Raw genomic sequence first — 12,349 nt, 5'->3', positions numbered from 1 at the left:
ACTTTTTAAATTCAGGCAATGCTCTTAGTATAATTTGCTGAACACAACACACAGTTCTTCTGTCTATGGATTTGATACAGGAGACTTAATGACTGGAAAGTTAAATGAGAAAGTATGACTTCCTGTTCTAAATGCAAACAGGAAGTGATAGACTACAGTTCCCACACAGCTCAACCAACAAAGTTGGGGATAGGAGTTCAGGAATTAAATCTAATATATATGGGAAGCATCAGGTTTGAGAAGTTTATATATAACATGTTCACATTTAAAATGCTGTGTACAATTCTGCATAACTTATCAGACAGGCTCTCATGGAGTTTGAAAATGAACCAGAACAATGAAACCATATTACTGAGGGTTCAAGCACTCCTTGTGAAGAAAAGCTAAAACTTTGAGTTTTTGTTGGTGGGGAAGAGGAGAGACCCCACCTAAGAAAACACATGGCTATCATTTGTAAAATGATGGAGATTCTCCCACCAAAACTCATAGAATTTACACTCACTTAGTGAAATTGACTGGAGCAGAATCACAACATACCAAAAACAAAACAAAAAAACCCCACAACCATGTGTGTTATTTTATTTATTTTTGTTATTGACTTGGAGTTCCCTGCCACAAAATATTTATGACTCACATAATTATGTGCATTGCACATTGCATAAAAACCAGACAGAGTTTTGATTACACTATCATGGCTGCCATGCTGACTTTTTGACTACACCCTGTGGACAGCCCTGTTGCAGGTTTTTATTTATTTATTCATTTTTGGTGCCTTCAAGTCAATGTTGACTCCTAGCAACTGCCTGGACTAGTTCCTCAATTTTCTTAGCAAGATTTCGGAAGTGTTTTGCCACTGCCTGCTTCTTAGGGCTGAGGGAAAATGACTGGCCCAAGGTCACCCGGCTGGCTTCATGCCTAAGCCAGCACTAGAACACTCAGTCTTCCAGTTTCTAGCCTGACGCCTTAACCACTACACCACACTGGCTCTGTTGCAATAACTGGCAGAAAAAGGAATTACATTTTGGCTTAATCTAGCAGAAAGCTTTTGTGCTTCAAGGTAGGGTTAGGATTAGGGTTGTTGGTAGTATGTGTCCACCAAGCCCATTGTTGTTGCTCAACACTCTAGATTCCATCTCCAAAAGTAGGTAGACTCACTTCTGAGTCAAGCCTTTCTCCTGCTAATTTTATGGACATGTTTGCATAGTTTTCCGGGCATGATATACAAATAGTTTGCCATCACATTCTTCCTGGATGATTTTTAGACTTCTCAGTCTAGACTACTGCAGTGGTATATTTTGGCAGCCTCCCAACAAATGCTAATTGATCAACAGAGCTGACTGTGTTTAATTTAGATCAGTGTTCCTCAGTCTTGGCAGCTTTAAGGTCTGTGGACTTCAACTCCCAGAATTCCCTAGCCAGCATGCTGGCTAGGGAATTCTGGGAGTTGAAGTCCCACATCTTAAAGCTGCCAAGAATGAGAAACACTGATTTAGATCAACTAAGATCAGGTAGATGCTACTATTGTCAGCAAATTGCCAAATTGTGGTGGCATGATATTGTGGAAGGCAGGCAGGCAGGCAGGAGTAACATAAACTACAGTAGTAAAACTCTGGTAGATTTAATGCACTTGTTTTCTGTTAATGGCTGAAATTCCTGGCCTCATCTCTGCCAGAGGTAGTACTGGGTCAAGTGCACACCCTCCTCTGGCTTCCAGGGGCCAAAAAGTATTGCTTTGTTGATTGCCCTTGATCTTAAAGCTGCAGCATGACCCTTTGCCTGAGTTTCTTGAAACTCTGTGGGGCTTTCCTATTGTAGAAATGTAGTATAAATGTCTTTTAAGTATGGTACCACCTATTTGTGACACACTTCAGTGTTTATTTTAACAGGTGAATGAATCAAAATGTTAAACGCCAGTCAGTGGATGGACTAGTCATTTTTATTACCTGACAGTTCTATTAAAAATAAGGATGCAATTTTCCTTACTTATCTGTCCTGCTTTACTGTTTCCATGGCGATTTTAATCTGAGCTACATTGCCCCCTGCTGATAAAATACCAAAGAATCCTGCATTCTGTAGTCTACTTAACATTTTTAGTCCTGCAATCAGTTTGACAAAGTCTGGCTTGCTTGATAATTTCATTCCTTTCTACCTCCCCTTTCCTAACATGTGAGAACAATTGCTTTCCACACTGTTCACAGTGTCTAAAATGAAAGATGGGATGTCAGGACTCAATGGCACATGTGAGATTTTGCTCCAAAATCTGTAGGAAAACTTTTAAAAAAAAATAAACACTCTACATGCCTAGGCCATGAATAATCCATAAATGATTGGCTCATTCTGCTCTAATCATGAAAATAAAATATAATCTGAAAAAGTATAATTTTGATTCTCTGTTCCATCTATCTCCCTATTTATTTGTCTTTCTCTCTTCTAAACAAAGCAGGAACTACTTCAGAAAGAATAAATAAAGAATTTCAGGGAGAAATGCAAATAGGACTCAACCATGTCTTGATGACTATCTGGTACCTTCTGAGTCACAAGAAGCTAATACAAGTTGCTGGAGAGCAATGGCAAAAGAGTGTGGTCCATCCCATTGTCTGTGCTTGTGTGTTTTCCTTTTGACCAATATGTAACAGAATGCTGGAATAGATGGTCCAGTAGGAATCTTATGTTTTTGCATACCGAACACCCTCCCCATGCCCAAAGAACTGTGAGTCATACCTGTAACTTTATTCACATTTGCTCCTGCCCTACAATTTTTTAGTCTGGAATGGAGGCAGTTTTTGACCAATGTAACAAAGACTTCAACAAGAGTTTGAATGGTAAAAACAGTCCTCTTAGAAGGGTATTCAGATCTGCTTGACAATAGCCATAGTTTGGATTAGTAATATTTATTGGTTTTAATGTTTCATTTTATGAATATATGAATATGAATTTTATAGATGCTTTATTGTGTTATTATAAGCTGCCTAGAATCCTGGGAATAGGAGGCATAAAAATGTTCCTAAATAAAATAAATAAATAAATAAATAAATAAACAAGACAAAGATTTTCATCTCCATTCTGCAGGGCACAGCTTCTTTCCTTAGGATCTCTGGGTGTTATTTCTTTGACTGGACACATGACTCCTGGCTACAGCTTGGTATTGACTCTAGCATGTAGGTATAACTGTGTGCATGTGAACAGTTGAGGGCTATGGAATTTCCATCCATTATTGTACATCTTGTGCTATGTTTTTTGATATATTTTGAACTCTTGATTGTATGACAATTCTGTTTTTCAAATAATTTTTCAATATCACAAATGCCAAAACTGTTCACACCTTAAAACATATTTTCAACATCAGAACTGAGTCCTGAAAGTAAACAATTAAATGTCACCCTCAGTAATTCAGGGTAAACATCTGGCAACATCAACTCGATCAGATACTGCCTAGCTCTTCTCCTAGAACAGTCCTAATAAGAGCAAACTGCACAAGAAAATGCCCTTCACATTTACAGCAAGTCCTTGACAACAAAGTACCCTCTATATACAAGTAGCCACACAAGTGCTTCTAAACTTGTGTCCTGTAAACTTCTAAACTTCTGTATTTCAGGGATCTGAACCAGCTGAAAAGCATATCGTGCAGAATATGATTTAATATTTTCTGATGCTTCTATACAGAGAAAGCCCAGTAGGTGTCGGAGCACTTTCAGAAAAGACCTTTAAAAGAGTCTCACTATAATTCCTTTTTCTGTGCTCACTAGCACTGGCTGCATCATTGGCTAATTCGGGAATCCCCAGCCTGATGCTCACCTGACGTGCTGGGAACATAACTCCAACACACAATTCCTAGCCAGTACAGTTAGTATATTGTTTTTCTGCTACAGAGGTTAAGGTTACTGTGGTAACAAATGGTTTTGGCTGGGTGAAGTGGTTGAATTTAATTGTCATCTTTTTAGGTGATAATAGTTGCATTGCCTGAGGCGAGGGCAGCTTGCTTGTTACTTAGTTCCTTCTTTTTAGACTTGTAGAGAGTATGCAGCTAAGAGAGCTCTCCCCTCTCTGACAGCATGTGCAAATGCACAAAGCCTGTAAATAAGTTTTTGTGCCTTCTGTAAATAAATTTATTTTTATAGAAATGCCTGGTGTGTGACTTTTCTGATCTCTCCTGGGCCAAATGCTTTCCAGCACTCGGCCAACAAGTACAGCCTGTAGTTGCTATAGTCCCAACATATCTAGGGCAACAGTTGTAGGTGGCTGAACTAATTACTCAGCACTATGAGTTGCTGTATGAGCATTAAAATAGCACCATATTAAACCATGCTGAAGCATTTCACAACTCCTGTTACCACAGCAGGGGCCACATACAGGGGCCACATACAGCAGGGGCCATCAGTAGAGGAAATTATGGTAAGTTAGAGACACAAGTCTACAGGAGAGCTACCTACACCAACCAAGTGGTCCATTACCAAAGTAACAATCCAACCTCCCACAAGAGAAGCTGTGTAAGAACATTATTCAGACAAGCACTTACACACTGCAGCAACCCAGAACACCAGAAAAAAAGAAAAATGTATCTGTACAGCATCTTCCAACAAAATGGATACCCGCTCAACTTTATCAAAAAGTGCCTCACCACCCAACCCACTACAACCCAACCAATAGAAACTATGAAAAGGATAACTCTGCCATACATCAGAAACATCTCAGAAACCACCAACAGACTGTTACAACAACATGGCATCACTGTAGCACATAAACCAACTAAAACTCTTCAAAACATATTAAGCAACCCAAAAGACCCAATAAGCCCAAGAAGAAAAAACAGGAGTTATTTACGACATACAGTGCAAAGACTGTAACAGCCACTATGTAGGACAGACAGGCAGAAGACTAGCAGAGCGCATCCACAAACACCAACTAGCAGTCAGAAGACACGATGAGAACTCCTTAATCTCACAACACATGGACAGACTCAACCATACTTTCAACTGGGAAATGGTGAGCATCCTAAACCAAGCCAAATCCAAAACCACCAGAGAATTCCTGGAAGCCTGGCACTCAGACAAAGCAGCCATCAACAGACACATAGAGGTAAACAACATATACATACCATTCGAAAGAGACAATAGAAAAGCCAAAAGACCAGTACTGTCCTAACAGCCAGGAACCACGCTGAAACAAGGAATAGGTCTCTAGTGCTTTATTACTGCTACATTAGACAGAAAATCCTAACAAACTGAAGAAGTGTGGGAAAAACCCAGACAGATAAACCCCAAAGGTTAAGGCGGGTCTGATCTGTGTCTCTTTGAATGGCTGCTTAACTCTTCAGTACTACGCATGTGTTTTCCCCCCTGGATAGAGGCCCCCTCCTGCTCACCATCAGTACTCATGACAAGTACACTCCCTTGCCAGCAATCAACACCAGATATGCAAAAATCAACACTAGGATTAACACCAGATGAACCATCAAACAACACAATACACCCTAATCAAGGAACTATTAACTCACACAATCAACCAAGCAGCAAACAACAGCCCAATCAAAGAACTCCCAAGGAGAGAACAATACCCGCACCAACACAAGCAGAGCAAGCCATGGTATATAAACCGAGAGCAAGGCCCACTCCCTCTTTGCATGGAAGATGTTGCCTAGTCTGGCAATGAAATGTCTGCAAGAAAACAACAAGGCTCAGAGAGCACCAAGGACTCCACAGTTCAACCTGAGCTACAAATATTCACTTCGATTGGTGCCACATACTCAGTTGGGGTACTGCAAGAAAATATCATGATATGGCACTTCGTTAAATTGAGTGCTCAGTGGTTAAGAAATCAGATGAGAGGTCCCTTCTTGATCACTGGATTCTCTGAATGACTTTGGGCCAGATATTTTCCTTCAGCCCAACCACATTTATTTGTTTGTTTGTTTGTTTATTTTTCAAACTTCTATTACCGCCCATCTCCCCCAAGAAACGAGGACTCTGGGTGGTTTACAATAACACTTTGAATGACTAGAGCACTTATCTAGACAAGGGACAAATTGTTTGGCAATTTTGACTGGGAATTCTGCAGATCTCGCTCTCCATATCTGAAGAACAATGCATCAAAGAAGGCTGTCCTAATGTAATATGAAGCAGTTAGGGCTACTTCTTCCATTGTGGGCTGTTGGTGCTTTCCAGACTTGGCTGAAGGGTATATGATGCCCCTAGGCTGCATTGATTGATGGTGCCACCTCCCGTCAATGTGAAGATTTGCATTTTTAGAATGATTTGGAAGCAGTGGTGTTGGCACCCCATAAGCTTTGGCACCCTAGGCTACTGCCTACTCAGTCTTAGCCTAAAGCCAGCCATAGGGCTCTCTGATTGGAGTCTGCCTCTGCCTCTCAGAAAAGACTCCAGTAATATTTCCCATTTTTTCCCATAATCCTGCTCTTCCTACCCTTTCCCCCTCCCAAGCTCCAACACTGTAATTTATCTGCCATTACTGTCATGGCTTCTGATGTCACAAAGAAATGATGTCACAGCATCTGTGTAGCTTGGACATCACTCATGGCTCCCCAAACCCAAGAGGGCCAGTAGCTTCTCAGAGCCAAAGGGAGCAGTCACCTTTTCTCTCAGTTATCTTGCTTATGAGCTACAGGACCTCTTGTGAAGCTCCTGCTGAACCACCTAAAAGAAGATGAAGGCTGTTGAGAAGAAGAAAGAATATCCTAATGTATTCCCTCTTGAGGCATTTTGAATATTATGGACCTAAGTTTCATTTGAAAGTTGATTATCATGTTAATAGTGACTCTGACAATCTCCAATTATGGAATTATTTGTAACTTTTGTGATATTGTGTTCTATTTGAAAGGATATTTTATTGCATTATTGGATTTGTGCATTAATTCTGAGGGGTTAAATTGTTCTTTTTAGAAGTATGACCAATTAATTTCAACAAGCCTTAATGCTCTGGTAAATGTGAAGAGAATGGTGTGACCCTCCAGATGTTGCTGAACCACATATTCTGTAATCCCTACCATTGACCATATTGCCTGGGGTTGGTTAGAGTTTGAGTTAGCAATATTGGGAAGACCCTATGTTGCCCATCCTGGTATATAGGATTATATGCTAAGTTATTAAATAATTAATAAAAGGAAGGAAAGAAATTTGTTCTTGGGGAAGGAAGCTAATGAATCACAGTCTGCTAACTGCAATTGCTAGAAATTTCATTTTAAGACAGATACATTGAATTATCTTCTATAGAAGCAAAACTGATAAGGGCCTCTTTCCATTGTAATCAGTGTTATATATTGATCATAGTGTTACAGATCAGTAATTAGCTATAAATCTAACAGATGATATTGCAGCAATGCTGTGTATTCAAAACCCTTAAAATCATGGTTCTCATACATGGCGTCACATTATCTAAGAGGGACTATCAGCCAACAGTAAAAGTGATTTGGAGACTTCAGGTGATAGAGAGGATAGCCAGAGTAGTTGGTGGGTGGTATATGCCATATGACAAGATTGCATGCCACTCTGTCTCTGCCATCCCATCTCTCAAAACTGAATGAAATTAAGCATTCATAGAAGTAAACCAGTGTTATATGATATCCACAATTTGTAGGTCTCCCAGTCCAGTTCTAGGCAGTTGTTAGAATAGATATTTGCATCCAGTTGGTTAAGATTTGACTGGGCACTTCAATGGTCCAGGAAAAACAGCATTACTGATATACACCCTGCCAGTCAAAGGAATGAGTGGTTGGTATCACATAATGAGTATAGATTTTATTCCTCATATAAATCTGCCTGCTGCCATATAAACCTGTCCAACTTTCAAAACTTCTGATAGTGATCCAGTTATAGATGGCACCTCCATCTTCTGAAGTGAAACAGATGGCTGCCAAGGGTAGTGGCAACTTATTGATGGAACTCTCCCCCAAGGCAACTCATGTGATGCCTATTTCGATGGCTTTCAGATGCTAAGTGAAAATATGGGATACTCAAAGAAGCAGGGGTTTTGCCATTGGTTTTTACGGCATTTTTGCTAATTGTATTTCCCGAGTTTCTGCTCTTTCTGTTTCTGTCCTATCTTCTTATTTTAATCAGGTTGGATCCTAATTTAATTATGTTTATCACAGACTCATTGAAATTAGTGAGAGCTGAAGCTAATCACGTCTAACTTGCTACGGCCTGATATTTCTATTAAGTCTGTTCCAGATGTAATAATGCTTAACAAAAGTATTTTGAATTCAGTGTCTTAATTTTTCCAATAAGTGTTCTCTAATCCTGTCTATAGTCTCTTCTGCATGCAAGGATTGCACTGATCAATGATCAGGACTGTCCCGTCTTGTCTCCATGTCACCATGGGGAGTGTGGGATTAGCAGCTTCTGCTGTAGAGGAAACACTGGAAAGGATGATTTGCAGCATTCTCTTTGAAGCTATGGGGCAGTCCATTTCCCACTAGAACCCCCACCTCATCCCACCTCCTGGGTCCTGTGACTTCCCCATTCTCTCTTGTACCCAAGGCACTTGCACCCAACACAACTGCCTTGGATATATCTTTCTTCCTCCTATCTTTTCCAGTCAGTTCAATGGATGGCATTGTTGCCCTCTTGCACAGTGGACAGTTAGGTATGTTTTTCTTAGGTGAAAAAAGGAAACATGGTTAGGCATGGTTAGGTTCAGGGTGAAAATTACCCACTTTTTTGGGAGAGAGTCCTTCTTATGGGTCAGCTGGAGGGAATGCTGGCAGCTCCATAAGCACAGAAATTGGGATGATAGTGTGGCAGCATGGGACTCTTGCTGAGGATAAAAGGGACAAAGCAATGACTGGGTGGAAGGACCTTAAGTCTGGGTCCAACCCATCGTATTTTTAAAGACACAGACACCTTGAGAATCTTGGTTTGGAATGCACAGCAAAATATTTGAATCAAAAGATAGGTTGATACAAACAAAGCAAATTAAATTGGATTGAACTCAAATATGCACGAGGTGGTAAGCTTAAGCCCAAGCAGATCATCTTGGCATTTGGTCACAAAGCTGAGCCACCCATCTTTGTTGTGTCATGTGTATTTTTACTTATAGCTCACCTCCTGCAGTTTTTTCCAACTGGCGTCCTCCAAATGTGCTGGGGGACTGCCAAGCCATGTTGGTTCATGATTCTGGTGGGTCTGCATTCTCAACAAAGCACCTTATTGGGGAAGGCCATTCTATGCAGTAGTTTCAGAGTATTTTTAAGCAATTCTATGGCAAATTAATTAAAGAACTAGGGGCTACTTTTGCATCAAATACTAAGCTTGGATATTTTGAACCCTTTAAAGTTTGTGTGTGCATGTAGCATACAGTGACCATATGTCCTTTATTATAAAAGACAGCCCTTTATTCCAGAAAGCTGTCCTTTAGATTTATTATTTTTCAAAAACTCACTTTTGTCCTTTATTTTTGTCCTTTAACTTTTACTGTACAAATGGTACCGATTAATGCACAGTCTTTCACATTCATGTGAAAAACATGGAAATTGAATTGTCTTTCTAAAATAAATTTACATATACTGTTTGATTTTAGATACTTTTATTGGAAAATGCATTTTTGTAAATTTTCTTCTTGGTTTTGCTCTTGAATTTTCCTTTGGAAATCAAAGTTATAAACATAAACAATTAATTTTTTTTATACTTATGAACCTCTTTCAGATTTGCCCCTTTTTCAGGTTTGTTCTTTATTTTTTCCAAGAAAATATGGTCACCAGTATAGCCTAATTTTCAGCTCCAGGCCTTTGGGTTAGTGTATGATCCAATGTATTGTGTTAACCTAGAAATTTGATTAACTCAGCAACTGTGTTAAATCCATGAACAGACGCTTGTTCCAGAACAATATATGTAATGTGATATTTGTGCCTTAGATTCATAGCATGTAAGGATTAGAAGGGATCTCTTGGAAAGCATGAAGTTCAATCCCTTGCACGGTGCAAGAATCCACCATCCTGGGAGAGGCTCTTTATGACATTGTGTTATCAAGCTCTAAGCTAGCATGTTTTTAATTGGATTCCAAATATCTGTGAGAAGCCCCTGTTAAGCTGTATCTAGTTTGCTCATTTGGACACACAGTGCCCACCACACTATAGCAATTTTTCTAACCTATTACCCAGTCCAGTTTCAGATCTCTTAGATTTTATTTTGAGGGTGCAGATCATAACCACTTTCATTCCTCTGAGGTAGTTTTTAAGGTTATTATACTGATGTCTATTGGGGCCCCTTGCTGCTTTATGAGAGTTGGCCTTGGGCACATGGGCTTCACCTCTGAAGCCCCAAGTTGCAACCAGCCTTAAATATTATGGATATAGTAACCCAAAGACTTTCCAAGCATTGCTTGGAACTTCTATCACACCAAAACTATAATTTTGTGTGATAGAAGAGAAAAAAATGATGAAATAGCAATAATATTTGCTTTATTTAATTACATTATTTTCATTAATTTTAAATGTAAATAAAATAAATTCCATTGATATTTTTGCCCTGGCCAAGCTTACTTTTCAGATTACAGTTTCCAGCACCTTAAATATGGCTTTAAAAAGTTGCACTGGTATAGGGTCATTCAATATTATAAAATTAGAAATCCTAATTTATTGGATGAGGCTATTCTAATACTGTATTGCTATTAAGCATGGGTCCTTTTCTCTTATCCCCATAATCCATCCTCCCTCCCTCCCTCCCTTCCTCTCCCTCTTTCAGATCACTGATGTGAAAAATGAAGTATCTCAGACAAGCAATTTAGTACGAGCAAGGAGCCACCTCAAAAGGGTAAGATGGCATTTCTTCCTCCGTGGTAGCTGAGGGCCACAATAGAGGGGGAGCAGTGATGTAATGAAGGGTCAAAGGCGCCCCCCAAAGGATTTTCAGGGAGTACATGGAGCACGTGGCCCACAGGTTGTCCACTCTTGGTCATATTATGAGACAAATAATTGAGAATGGTTCAGGAAGAAGCAACTTTGTTAGATTACAAAACAAAAACAAAAAACAAAACAAAAAAACAACCATGTTCTTCAAGATCTCATAGGACACCCTCATCACATTAACATCTGGTGAGGTAGATTGGACTGAAAGACTGTGACTGGCCCAAGGCTACCCAGTGAATGTCTGGCTAAGGGCAAACTCTTCAGTCCTCATCCAGGATATTTTGTTTTTTGTTTTTTAAATGTTCAAAAAGAACTTTATTGATATCTGGAGCATATCAATCAAGTCTTACATCTTGAAGAATGTATTTGGTCTCTTGGTAGAGAAGTATGGCATATGTTTGATGGCACGTCACTCTGTGTGGCAGTGGGAACTTAACTCTGGAATCATGGAACTGTTTGACAGCAGATCTGCAGAATTTGCCAGCAGCAGTCTCTTCAACCTTCACAATCTGAAAAGAATGAGCATGGGTTGTATGATGTGCTCCCATATCACAATTGCAATGTGTAGCAGCTCCAGCAGTTGTCAAATCCCTATATTCCTTGTTCATATTGTGAGCTCCACTATGAGAATCATAGCACAGCCAGATACCAAAGTTTTTCACTTTCAGAGGAGACTTCTCAAACACTTGTCCACAGCATACAATTTTCCCAGAAGATATTTTTCATCTTTTTTTTTCCCCTGTTCAATCTTGTCTGATTCTCGGAGACTGCCTGGACAAGTCCCTGCAGTTTTCTTAGCAAGATTTTTTAGAAGTGGTTTGCCATTGCCTCCTTCCTAGGGCTGAGAGAAAGTGACTGGCCAAGGTCACCCAGCTGCCTTTGTGCCTAGAACTCCCGGTCTCCCAGTTTCTAGCCTGATGCCTTAATCACTACACCAAACTGGCTCTCACTTCATCCTCTTAGCTGAGTACAAAACACTAGAAACAGGATTTTGCAACAACATGGTTAGGAGCAAAGCTGCGCATACAATAGAGAGTTGGAGTTGGACACTTGGGAGTTGGATCCCAACAACTTTATACTCCCTCATGGTGTCATCCCTCTCATAGCCATCAGAAAAGCAGCTTCTTAACAACTGCAACACACTGGCTCAGGAATGTGGTCCACTATTAAGGAAGACAAAGTTAAGAGTAGAAAACTGTAGAATGCATTTGCAAACTTGCCTTATTTCTCTCTGCACTCTGATAGATAATCAAGAAATTGGTTCTACTCAAAATGCTCAAGAGACAGAACCGCAGAATTAAGTGGCTTTGTGAATTAGCCCACAAATACCGGAAAATGCTAGCACCTGAGTGCTCACTGAACATCTTCACTTCCATTTCAGGGTGAGTGAGAATAATTGAGAAATTTTTGTGTGTGCATTTGCCCAAATGAGACAAAGTTGGATCATTAAAGTGAGATTTAAAACTCACTATCAGAAAGCTAAAGACTCCC

The 12,349-nt window shown here is 39.8% G+C and overlaps 1 pseudogene; it reads right to left on the bottom strand.

Moving 5' to 3' along the window:
- Positions 1-11,204: 11,204 nt before the first annotated feature.
- LOC134492974 (large ribosomal subunit protein eL20-like) lies at positions 11,205-11,945 on the bottom strand (annotated as a pseudogene).
- Between the last annotated feature and the right edge of the window lie 404 nt (positions 11,946-12,349).

This window comes from Candoia aspera, chromosome 3 (genome assembly GCF_035149785.1).
Source record: "Candoia aspera isolate rCanAsp1 chromosome 3, rCanAsp1.hap2, whole genome shotgun sequence".
NCBI classification, from domain to species: Eukaryota; Metazoa; Chordata; class Lepidosauria; order Squamata; family Boidae; genus Candoia; species Candoia aspera.
Note: the sequence above shows the minus strand (reverse complement) of the source record. Positions and strands in the feature narration are given on the sequence as shown.